Raw genomic sequence first — 12,480 nt, forward strand, 5'->3', positions numbered from 1 at the left:
AGACGCTTCTCCCTCTATTACTGAAATGCCATCCGCTATGTACTTTGAACATAGGGGAACACCATCTGACCAAGGCCAAGGCAGAGGCATATTTTATAGAGGAGGAAGAGGAAGAGGTGGAAGGACTGGTTTTGACCGAACAGATGGGAAGGAATGCACCCATTGTAAGTGATATGGCCACACTAGAGACACATGATTTCACCTGAAAGAATGCTCTATATGTGGTAGATTGGGTGACTCTCGTGAAAGATGTTATAAAGCTAATGAAAATAAGGCGAACCAAGCCTTAGTGAGTGATACAAAGGTAGAGTAATCCACCAAAACAACTCCAAAGCATACTTTTACTGATGAAGACTATGAACTATTCCAGAAAATTAAGACCGTGATGGGGTCCTCCTCAAGTACTTCTTCACCAACCACTGCCACCACCGCTTTAGGTATGTTTTCTTCCTCCTCTTCCTCCTCGATAATTGACTCAGGAGCCTCTAAGCATCTTACAGGTAACAAACATCTTCTATACTCAGTTTCTCCATGTATTTCACATAAATTTGTTACCATTGATGATGGCTCTCAAACTTAAGTGCAAGGGAAAGGATCCACTTCTGTTACACCATCATTTCTACTCACTGATATTCGTTTTGTTCCTACTTTTCCTTTGAATATTTTATCGATTAGTCAACTCACCAAACATTTTAATTGCTCTATGACTTTCTCACCCACTTCATGTGTGTTTCAGGATCTTACAACGAAGTGAGTGATTGGTGGAGGACGTGAACAAGGGGGGCTCTACTACCTAGATGTGCCACAAATAAATATTGCATCCACCTGTGACACTGAAACTAGGTTATGGCACAACCAGTTGGGACATCCGTTTGTCCAATCTATTCATTATTTTTTCCTAAAGTGTTGGTGTTCTGTCATAGGCAACCAAAATAAAACCTATACTCCTAAAAATATATGTAGTAGTGCAATTAAGAATCGATCCCACGAAGAGTGATTAATCTACTTTTATGCTCTGTGAACAAGGATGGGGGGGGGGGGGGGGGGGGGGGGGGGGGGGGGTTTGGGTGTAACGAAAACACTTTTAAAAAAATAACTTAGAAACAATTCAAATTAAAAGAGTCGCAATCAATCAAAAGAACAAACCTTGGTCTAAGTCAATATCCACCATCAGGATTTAGGGTTTAGGGTAATATTCACCGTTGGAACTATCTTCCTATCTCTCCTTTCGTAGTTAATTAGAAAACAAGCCAACCAATTAACACTAACTACTAAACAACCCAAGACAAGCGCTAAAGGTTTAATTTAGTAGCAACCTTAAGATTTAGAGAGACCGATCAAGCTAAACAACACAAGCATAAGCGGCTGCATTTAATTTAGTCCAGCATTCTTCTCAAGATCTAATAATTTTTTCGCAACAAATCATCAAATCTTGATTGCTTCACATGTTAGAGAGATCAAACAATTATGGATTTGACATCTAACCTAGCAGTAGATTGCAACGAGTAATAAACTAGTAGGCCTCCTAGGGATTAAACGATACAATCATGAACGAAATTTCAGAAGAACATCAGATACTCAAAACATAAATTGAACGATGAAAATAAATCAGATCTCACAGTTGTATTGATACCGAGGCTTCAGTTTCCTTTGACCAACTGTGAAAGTTTAGCCACGCAGGGCCATGAAGAAATCTAAATAAAAAAACAAGAAAAAAGAGAAAGGAAAAATTGGAGAAGAGAAAATGAGGTCAGGGGTGCCGAACTCCTTTTCTCCTTTTATTCCCCTTCTTTCTCTCGGTTTAGGGTTTTTCTTTTCGTGCATCCGGTCTAGATCATAGTGCACGTCTCGCAACTTAAAGCCAGGTTTCGACCCGGATGTAGCCCGTATTGCTAAAAAAAAAAAATAAAGTTGTAGAATGGTTTCTTGGAATTCCATACCATCTGTAATCATCTCCATCAGAGCTCGGATGAGAGAGTTATGCCCATATTACACATCAATGTCGAAACTATCCAGAATCGCCCAATTAACTTCGTTTTGCACTTAACGCTTTCATTTGCATCCTAAATAAAAAACCAAAAAATTATAAAATCCTAAGAATTAAGGGATAATAATATGAAATTTTTCATTCTCATCAAATTCCCCCACACTTAGCTTTTGCTCGTCCTCGGGCAAAACTCAAATTCACTTTCCCAAAAATACCAAGGTTGTAACGCCATCAACAAAAAATAACCAAGCTCTTAAAAATTCATCACATATCATGAACAAACATTCTTAAACAACTTACAATTACTTAGTAAGCATTTTCATTCAAAGATGGAGTAAACTAAATAAGTAGACCCTCACAAAAATAAACACTCGACTCTCATGTGCTTGAAGGGTATGTGTTTCTCTCAAATTCATTCCAATGACAATGATCTACCATAGGTTTGCATATCTTCTCATTCTCCACCACTCAGATCGCATGCATAAAAAAAATCATAAGGACTTTCAAGAGTTGTAATGGGGTTTAGGATCAAGGTGGGAAATATTTGGGAATGTAGCTCAAAAGCCATTGAAACTAGTGGAGCAAAATTGAATCAACTCAAGCTCGAATATATTAGACACGTAAAACCAATCACTCCACTCAGCATCTTCTTCAATTTGTATCTATCTCGTATAAATAGACCCCTTTCTTGGAATTTTAGGAAGAATTATGAACACGAACAGTTTGTAACTTTAAAAGCCATTCCCTCCATCACTTCTTTTCTTCTTCTCTTTTTCTCTTCACCTTTTTTTTTTTACTAACAATGGAACTCATTAATTTGGTATGAAAACATGTTCCATTTCACCAATCATAGCCATAACACAAATCCAGACACCCCCACATTTATTTCTTGCACACCCATACGAACCATAATGATGAACAATGATGCTCCACTAGCTGTACGGCTTGGGTAAAGGTTTTTTTTTTCATGTTTAAAGCTTGTAACATGGGTTCACCCAAAAAAAAAAACCAAAAAATTTCAAAGGGTTCAACAAAAGGAAAAAAAATTAATTACAAGGTAGGCTGTTTGGCTTATGTAGCTTATAACAAAGAGGGCCTTAATCATGTTTATGCATGCATGTGTCAATGTGACCTCAAAGAGAATCATGGCAAGTTCTAGTGAAACAAATCCATGGAAGATTATCTATCATGAAAAAAAAATTGTGAGACTGATATATGGATGTGTCAATCTAAATGCTCAAAATCTCACTGGCTTTTGTCTACCAAATTTAGTCACTACCATCCTCAAAGAAAATAACTAGACTAATTCATTCTCAGTTGGAAGATTACTTATTCAATCATGTTATGAATCTTTCAAGAGCCTAATTTAATCTTGATCATGACATACACAACCAAAAAATCATTAAAAACCACAAAAAAAACAAAGATTTTTTTTTAAACAGAATTGAAACACAACCTAAATCTCCTCCCCCACATTTAGAAGTTACATTGTCCCCAATGTAAGGCAAAATGTAAAGAGAAGGAACAAATAACCAAAATATAAATGCAAAAATAAAGAGAAAAAGGAACGAACTCCCCTTGGGTTGCCTCCCAAACAACACCTTTGTTTATTGTCATTGGCTTGACTCAATGCTTCCATAATTATGGGTCATCCCACACATAGTATTTGGCATCACTCTTGACGTTGTCTCTTTGAGCCCTAGACAAACCAAGAGGTAACATATTAGTAACCAAATAATTTACAATATTTACATACCAAGGTAATGTCACACTCGCAGAGAGCAATTTCTCATCAGAGAATGTTTCCTGCAAATGAGGTTCATCCTGCACATGCTTTTCTTCTTGCGGTGCACTAAGTTTACTAAAGATGATCACTGGTAACGTTCCTCCATCTTCAAGGAACACGTACTTGAGGTGACTGTGGATAGGCTTCAAATCTGGAGTGGGAGCCTGCAAAACAGAGGGTAAAGGCCTCTCATTAGAAACTGGTAAGGCAATATAAAGAACGTTATCTAACTGTTGTAACTATGGAATATCATTCCTGCAAATCAGAACTCAAGGCTAACTCCTCATTCTCTTTCTCAAGATGCTTACTAATGGCAACTTCCAATTCATCTTTTCTATCAAGTTCGAAAACTTCTTGTGCGGAAGAATCAATCACATCAATAGAATAAACAGGATTATCATCACCAGGATATTTCAAGGCATCATAAATGTTAAACTTAAAAATTTCACCATCAAATTCCATGGTAAGTGTGCCACTATGAACATCTATCTTAGTCTTGGATGCCTTTAAGAATGGTCTTCCTAACAAAATAGGAGCAATTTGATCATCATTTTCCATATCAAGCACAAAGAAATCAGTAGGGAAAATCAAATCATTAATTTGCACACGAACATCCTCAACTACACCCTTAGGATAGGCATTAGATCTACCAGCCAATTGAATCACAACACCAGTTTTATTCAAAGGTCCAAATTTCAAAAAAGCATATATAGAATATGGCATGACATTAATCGAAGATCCTAAATCAATCATGGCCTTCTCAAATTTGGTGTTACCAAACGTACAATGTTAAGTATCTAACCAATACTACCCAAAAGACCGGTCTGTTAGGATCGGAAGGCATAGGTACTTAACCCCAGGACCATAACAGTACACCCCACCTTCGCAAGCCGACGTCCATGGAGGCTTAACACTTAGCGATGGGAGCCGGGTCAGGATCCCATAATCCCTTACAGCCACCGTGTTCGGGGTCCGTGATCACCCACACCGGGGAACTCCCCTCGGGGAGTCAAACTCGCGATGTGGGAGCCCGCTCTGATGCCATGTTGTTAAGTTCCCTTGCCATGGATCAGACGGGACCACCGTTAGTGATTCTTCTTCTCTATATAATTGTCGCAATCTGTTGGAGGAATTTTGGATTGAAACACAGACTCACTACGCTGCACTCCACACTGATCTTAAGAAGATTAAAAAGATTATTCTGCAAATCAATCTTCGATTTGAACCATATATTGCTCGGACTTCTACTATTCCGGGTAGTGCCACGAAAACGAAATTGGAGAAATCCGGGATGCAAGAAATCAGAGAGCCCTCTATCTCTTCAGTGGCGGCGACATTCAAAATTGGGGCCTCAACATGTTCAAAATCGGAAGGATCCTCCCCACAACCTTCATCGGAAAAAATGGAAGGGGGTTTGCCGTCAAACCCTTTCTCACTAGATGTCATCCGTCCTCCCAAACAGAAGACGCCTGAAATCTGAGAGCTCACTGTCTTAGAAAAGCTTTTCAAACATTCGAAATCATACGGCGGGGCGACCTCAAATCCGAAGACCTACTCTGCTCTAGCAGCAACAAACCACCTGTTCGTCATTAAGAAACCAGGTTCCATATTTTGGCCACTCCTTCATTATGTTCGTCGTCGGCAACAACTTAGGCTCAACGGGCTCAAAGTTGGCACGAGGTATGAACAATCCAGCCAAGCACCATTGACGGCTTATACGAACCGACAAGCCCAAAAACTCAGAGATTTCGATTTTGAAGTAGATATTGTGGCCCTGGCGGAAGAAGAGAGATTTCTCACAACGGATTTTGAATTCCGAAGGGTTCAACAAGATGAGGCCCTTGCTAGTGGTGTTGTAAACAGACTTTCATTCGTGGTTGCTAGGAAAAACATTAGGTACGCAATGGTCGTTCCATCCTTTCTTACAGTGGAGCGTGCATCCCTCTCTCTCTATGAACCTATTTCTCTATGCTTCAATGTTATGGTCTCGGACCATGGACCTTGTAATCCAATGGAAAGGAGACTCTACGTCCAGCATAGGTTCAGCACCAGTGTGTTGTAATCGTCCAGGTCTGCCTATGATGGGGAAATCTGGGTGAAATGTGTGACGAAAAGGAGAAAAGGGAAGAGCTTGGAAGAGATGGAAGGAAGGAAGGGTAACCCGGCTCTGAGGGAGACCGTAACCTACTGCTTGTGAAGGGAGACAGCAACCTGGTTCGTCAAGAGGGGAACCTCCCTGTTTGTATTCTATTGCTGGGTTAAAATGTTTGATAGCTTTTCATTTCCATTTGCCCCTTCTTAAGCTGTTCGAAGAGTAGCCAAAATAATCACATACATTGCCATTATATGGCTTACATAAGCTGCCTTTATATGGCTTACATGCTTAAAGCTGAAACATACAAATTGATCTAAGTTGCTGCATCAATCAGGATTACAAAAATAGTCATCATGGCTTACACGCTCAGCATGCTGAATCTGCTGAGCTGCTGAAATAGTTGCTGAGAATGCTGAATTAATTCCAATACAAAACACTTCCATAAACACTTCAATTGTGACACATTTGGATGACTCGTTCGGCTATCGAGTCTATAACATCCCTCCCCCCTTTGAAAGAGAGTTTGTCCTCAAGCTCAAATGAAGGGTACACATGCTGAAACACCTATAAGTCTTCCCACGTGGCCTCAGTGGGATCGGTATGTGACCATTGAACCAAAATCTGGGTGCTGTCCTGGAGGTATCTAGACTGCAGAATTTTGACCGAAGTGAGAGAGACCTTACCGTCTTCAACCAGTGGCAGAGCAGGGATGGACTGAGGTTCTGGTCCCTTGAGAGGCTTGAGCAGTGAAACATGGAAAACATCAAGGATTTGAGACTCCGGTGGCACCTGGAGCTGATATGCAACTTGTCCCGCTCGCTGCAGAATTTTGTATGGCCCAAAGTACTTGGGGAATAGCTTGCGGCGTGTCCCAGCAATGGAGTGCTGGCGATATGGCTTGAGGCGGAGCCAAATAAAATTGTCAGGGTGATACTGCACATCCGGTGGTGCTGATCATACTAAAGCTTCATACGGGCTTGAGCTTGCCGAAGCCGAACAAGGGTATGGTGTGGTTCACGACTTCGGTCTGACCATCTCTTTGCGGGTGGTATGCCGACGAATATTTGAGTTTAGTGCCGCAGAGCCTGAAGAGTTCTTTCCATAAGTCACTGGTAAAGATCACTCACTATTGACTCAGGAATACCAAGCAAACAGACAATGTTGTCAAAAAAAATTTGGGCGACTGTGACTGCTGTATACGGATGGGCCATGGGCATGAAATGGGCATATTTGGACAGCCGATCAACCACAACTAAAAGGATGGATTTACCCGCTGCTCTCAGTAATCCTTCAATAAAATCCATGGAGAGGTCGGACCATACCTGAGTAGGAAGGTCGAGGGGCTGGAGCACCCCAGCCGGAGACAAATGGTCGGCCTTGTTGCACAGGCAGATCAGGTAGGCAACAACATATTCAGCAACATGAGACCTGAACCCAGCCCAATAGAAATCGTCGCGTATCCGTTGTCCCATTTTCTGGAGCCCTTCATGTGTGTTGTCATGGTAGGCTGATAAAATTTGCAGCACCAATGGAGATGAAGGCAGGAGGTAAATGCACCGCTTGTACAGGATGATGCGGTCCAGGATAAACCAGTGTGGCGTCATCTGACCTGCTGTAATTTTTTGGGACAGCTTCTATAATGCAATTGTGGACTGGTGCTCATGACGTATGGCCTCTAGCAGCAGTGGTGTGGGGTGAATGATGGCGGCAAGTTGCAGTGCGGCGTCTAACCGACGGGAGAGAGCATCCGTTGCTCGGTTCAAGGGCCCTAGTTTGTGTTCCACTGCAAAATCGAAGCCCATGAGCTTGCTAATCCAGTGCCGTTGAGGTGGCGTGGAGATGCGTTGGTCCAGCAAGAACTTGAGGCTGGAGTGATTAGTGTGGATACGAAAGAAACGGCCCCACAAATAAGGCCTCCAGTGTTGCACGGCCTTTGCTAATCCAATTAATTCTCGCTCGCTGGAAATTGATGATGGTGGAGGGCGAGTTGCCTGCTGAAATATGCAATGGGGTGCTGGGATTGATGAAGGACTGGCCCAATTCCACTTCCAGAGGCATCACATTCCAGCACAAAGTCGTCTTCAAAATTTGGTAGTTGTAGCACTGGTGCTGAAGCAAGAGCCTGTTTGAGCACGTTGCAGGAGTTCTCTGTGGCCTCCGTCCACTGGAAGGAGTTGCGGCGCAGCAGGTTGGACAAGGATGCTGCGAGGTGGTCGTAATTCTGGATGAACTTTCTGTAATACCCCGCTAAGCCCAAAAAACCTCGTCAGGCAGCAACATTGCGGGGTGTTGGCCACTGCATGATCACCTCAATTTTGGTGGGATCCATAGTGACACCGGAGGCTGTAATCACATGCCCCAAATAGGCCACCTGTGGCTGACAAAAAGAGCACTTGGAGCGCTTCAAGTATAAGTGGTTGTCCGGAGAAGGTAGAAGACCCTACTCCGGCCTTGGAGGTGTTGCACCCAACTCTTGCTGAAAATCAGGATATCGTCAAAGAAAACAAGGACAATTTTTTTGAAAAAGAGGCGAAATACCTCATTCATCAATGCCTGGAAGGTGGATAGCGCATTGGAGAGGCCAAAGGGCATGACAATAAACTTGAAATGGCCATGGTAAGTGCGGAAAGTTTTTTTCTCGATGTTCGGATGATGCATGCGGACCTTATGATAGCCGGACAGCAAGTCGAGCTTGGTGAAAAATTTTGCCCCGTGGAGTTCATCTAGGAGTTCATCGACCACCAGAATGGGAAACTTGTCCTTAATGGTCTTGGCATTTAATTCCCGGTAATCAACACAAAATCTCCATGTGTGGTCCTTTTTCTTCACCAGCAAGAGAGGGAACGAGAATGGAGAGGTGTTCGGCCTTAAGGCGCTGGTCAAGCATGACAGCACATTGCTTTTCAATCTCATCTTTTTGGAGGTGGGGGTATCGATAGGGCCGCACCACCACAACTTCAGAGCCAGCCTTCAAACAGATTATTTGATCACAGTGGCGCATGGGAGGTAGGTTGTTGGGTGGGTGAAATAGATTAGAAAATGCTTCCATCAGTGAGTCCAAAGTGTGGACAGTGGGCTGCTGCTGCTGGATGGTATGCAGTTGTGCTGCACCTTTGGTAGGAGGGCCTTGTAGTGTGACTCTGAGGTGCTGTCATTCAAAGCTCATGGTAAGGGCAGAGAAATCCCAAAAAATTTGCCCTAATGTTTGGAGCCACCTCACACCGAGCACGAGATTAAAACCAACGAGTGGTATGATATAAAAATCTGCTGAAAAGTGATGTCCAGCAATGGCGAACCGGACAGACTTGCTGACCCCATAGCTCGGTACCTTGTCCCCATTGGCAACAAACACTGAAGCCGTTGGCTGGGATTGCACCGAAAGTTGTAAATACTTGGCGGCGGTAAGGCTGATGAAATTGTGGGTGCTATCGGAGTCCACTAGAGCCACCAGTGGCTATGCGTCAACCAGCACACAGAGCTCCATTATGGTGGTAGTCTAAAGGCCGGTAATGGCATGGATGGAGACCTCTGGTTCGTCAGTAGCAACCTCTTCCACCGGCGGTGCTTCCTCCTTCCAGTTCCACCCAAAAATGTTTCTTGCAGCGGTGTCCACGGGTATACTATTCATCACAATTGAAGCATAAACCTTGTTCTTTCCATGCTTCAATTTCTGGTCCGGCGGTACCTCATTTAATCCCGCTGTGAAGAAGCTAACTTGCTGATCTACTTGGACCACATGGCTAGCTCGGGCTAACTTCTCCTGAAAAAATTTCTAGTACTCAGCGACACTGCCGGTCTGTTTTAAGAGGATGAGATCACTCAATGGGTTGGCGTGGGTAGAAGGCCCAAACCGGATAGTACATTGTTCTGTAAATTCGTGCCAACCGATGCCCGGGTGCTCTCTTTCTAGTTGGTGGCCCCACAGTTGCGCGTCATCGAACATGTGGAAGGCGGCCAACCCCACTCTGTCCACTGTAGCAATACGTTGATGGAGAAAAAATTTCTCGCATCTGTAGATCCAAATTAAAGGGTCCTCTAACCCGCTAAAGATTGGAAATTCCATTTTGGTGTACCTTGGAATGGTGGTAGGCTCTGGACGTCCTCCATTGGGACTAAAGTTTTCTGTGCGTCCCCCATTTTGGGTGGGTGTCCTTCGAATCAGTGTTCAGAGTTCTTAAACCTACTGAGACAGTTGTTGATTCGCCTGAGCTACTGAACGAGATACTGTGTTGTCCAGCATGCTTGCCAGTCGACCCTCTATCTCATGTAGTTCTTCTCTGAACCTTTCGAACCTCTCTTCCTGGCTTGACATCTCTCCCATCGTTCCCCGCTCTGATACCAATGTGTTATGGTCTCGGACCATGGACCTTGTAATCCGACAGAAAGGAGACTCTACGTCCAGCACAGGTTCAACACCAGTGTGCTGTAATCGTCCAAGTCTGCCTATGATGGCAAAATCTGGGTGAAATATGTGATGGAAAGGAGAAAAGGGAAGAGCTTGGAAGGGCTGGAAGGAAGTAAGGGTAACCCGGCTCTGAGGGAGACCGTAACCTACTGCTCATGAAGGGAGACAGCAACCTGTTTCGTCTAGAGGGGAACCTCCTGTTCATGTTCTGTTGGGTTAAAATGTTTGATAGCTTTTCATTTCCATTTTCCCCTTCTTAAGTTGTTCGAAGAGGAGCCAAAATAATTACATACATTGCCATTATATGGCTTACATAAGCTGCCTTTATATGGCTTACATGCCTAAAGCTGAAGCATACAAATTGAGCTAAGTTGCTGCATCAATCAGGATTACAAAAATAGCCATCATGGCTTACACGCTCAGCATGCTGAATCTGCTGAGCTGCTGAAATAGTTGCTGAGAAGGCTGAATTAATTCCAATACAAAACACTTCCATAAACACTTCAACTACGACGCCTTTGGATGACTCGTTCGGCTATCGAGTCTATCACATTCAATGGGGATCCTAATGCTGGGTAGTTGTTCGAATTAATGACTCAACATGATGTAGTGGGTTGGTCGGCAAAGCCAAAGCGGTTAATTAATCTTTCTGGAATCATGGCCATCTTCCAATTTGGGCAGCAGACGGCCTTAGCTATGTTTTCCGTCAACAATTTATTTTCACAGGGGCAGAGGACATATTCTATTCTGGTGAATGACTACAGCAACAGGGTGGCTGTGTTGGGTCATTTTTCCAGGAGTAACAATCCATTTCAACAAGTTGTGTTAATTCTTTTGGATGATATGGATGTTGGTTGGATAGATTATGAGATGAATTTACTTAATTGGTCATGCTAAACACAATACACAGACGACAGCAAAGTTCGTCCCACAAAAGTCCACCAAAGACTCTGAACTACATCTAGCTGCTTCACCCAACCCATCACCTCAAGATGCTGATAAGAATTTCAGGACAATGAAAGAAATGGGCTCATTCCCAATGTCGTGGTAGTGCTAGAGGGTCGATGCCATGATGGTTTGATTCAAGGAACTATGAATCTATTTGGGTTAATGCGTCACCAGGCTACAATCCCTGAAATTGTAATCTATATGGTTGTGGTGGGGACGGTTGCTGCACACCACTAAAATTTGAAGATGAAAAAGGGGTTTTCAGGAAAATAAAGAAATTTGTTGTATCTTCCAATGCTTTCAGCAATACAGTTTTTGTTCACGGATGGTGTCAAGGGAAGCAGCCGGGAGAGGTGATTGGGTTTTGCCTTGAGAAGTTGGAGGCTGGGCAGTCACCATTTGTTGCTACTTATATTGGATTGGTTGAAAAGATATAAGAAGAAGCTCCGTGTGTCATCCAGAGTATGAGCGAGAAAGGGCAGCGGGTAAGGGCTCAAGTTCAGAGATTGGTCGGATTATCAGTCTAGACTTTAGTTGTTGCTGCTGTGACATTGCAGCAATGGGTTCACCAGTTTCAAATTTCTACTGCTGTAGCATTCTTGGGGTGGGCAGGAGAGCCGCTTCCAATTTTCCAAATTGCTACTGTGGAGGCAATGCAGCATTCGACTCCACAGAAAAATATAACACCGGTTCAAAATTACGAAGGTGAACAGTACCTACAAAATGTAGAACATGTCAATGTATCACAGGTTGGTTCTATAGCTCATGAGAATCAAGGAGCTACAGAGATTGTTGCTGTTCAAATCTATGCAAACAAGTTGACCACCAGAACACCGATCCGTCCCTCTTTAGGCCAGCAGCAAAGCAGTGTTTATTGGAAGAATAGAAGTTCTACCTTTTGTTCCAATTCCATCCAATACATAGCGGTAGTGTACGGCGCTATGTTGACACGGCAGAAACCAGAGCTGCCAAAAGTACCACTGCTGCGACCAATGCTGATAATTCTGGGAGTACTCGTAGAAGTAACGTCTTCTGCCCAATTATCTGTTGTGGTGCGCACAACAGATACTCCTCTGCAGTAGGTAGCTCATTCTAGCCGGATAGGGACAGCAACACAAATAATTTTTGTGATGGCTGCATGTCCCATTAGTAGAGCTCTTGAGCCCAAGAGGGTGCTGATATTTCACATTGCTGCTGATATACCTGAAAAATATAATGCAGTTGATCACCACCTGGGCAATTCTAACTTTGACCAAATC

General features: G+C 43.2%; 1 pseudogene; it reads right to left on the minus strand.

The window, feature by feature from the left end:
- Positions 1–3,628: 3,628 nt before the first annotated feature.
- LOC137947474 (uncharacterized) overlaps positions 3,629–12,480 on the minus strand; it is an 11,545-nt pseudogene continuing 2,693 nt past the window's right edge.

Source organism: Aristolochia californica, unplaced genomic scaffold (assembly GCF_029961685.1).
Source record: "Aristolochia californica isolate CCGP_79_NKW_82.1479 unplaced genomic scaffold, dmAriCali1.0.hap1 SCAF_1, whole genome shotgun sequence".
NCBI lineage: Eukaryota > Viridiplantae > Streptophyta > Magnoliopsida > Piperales > Aristolochiaceae > Aristolochia > Aristolochia californica.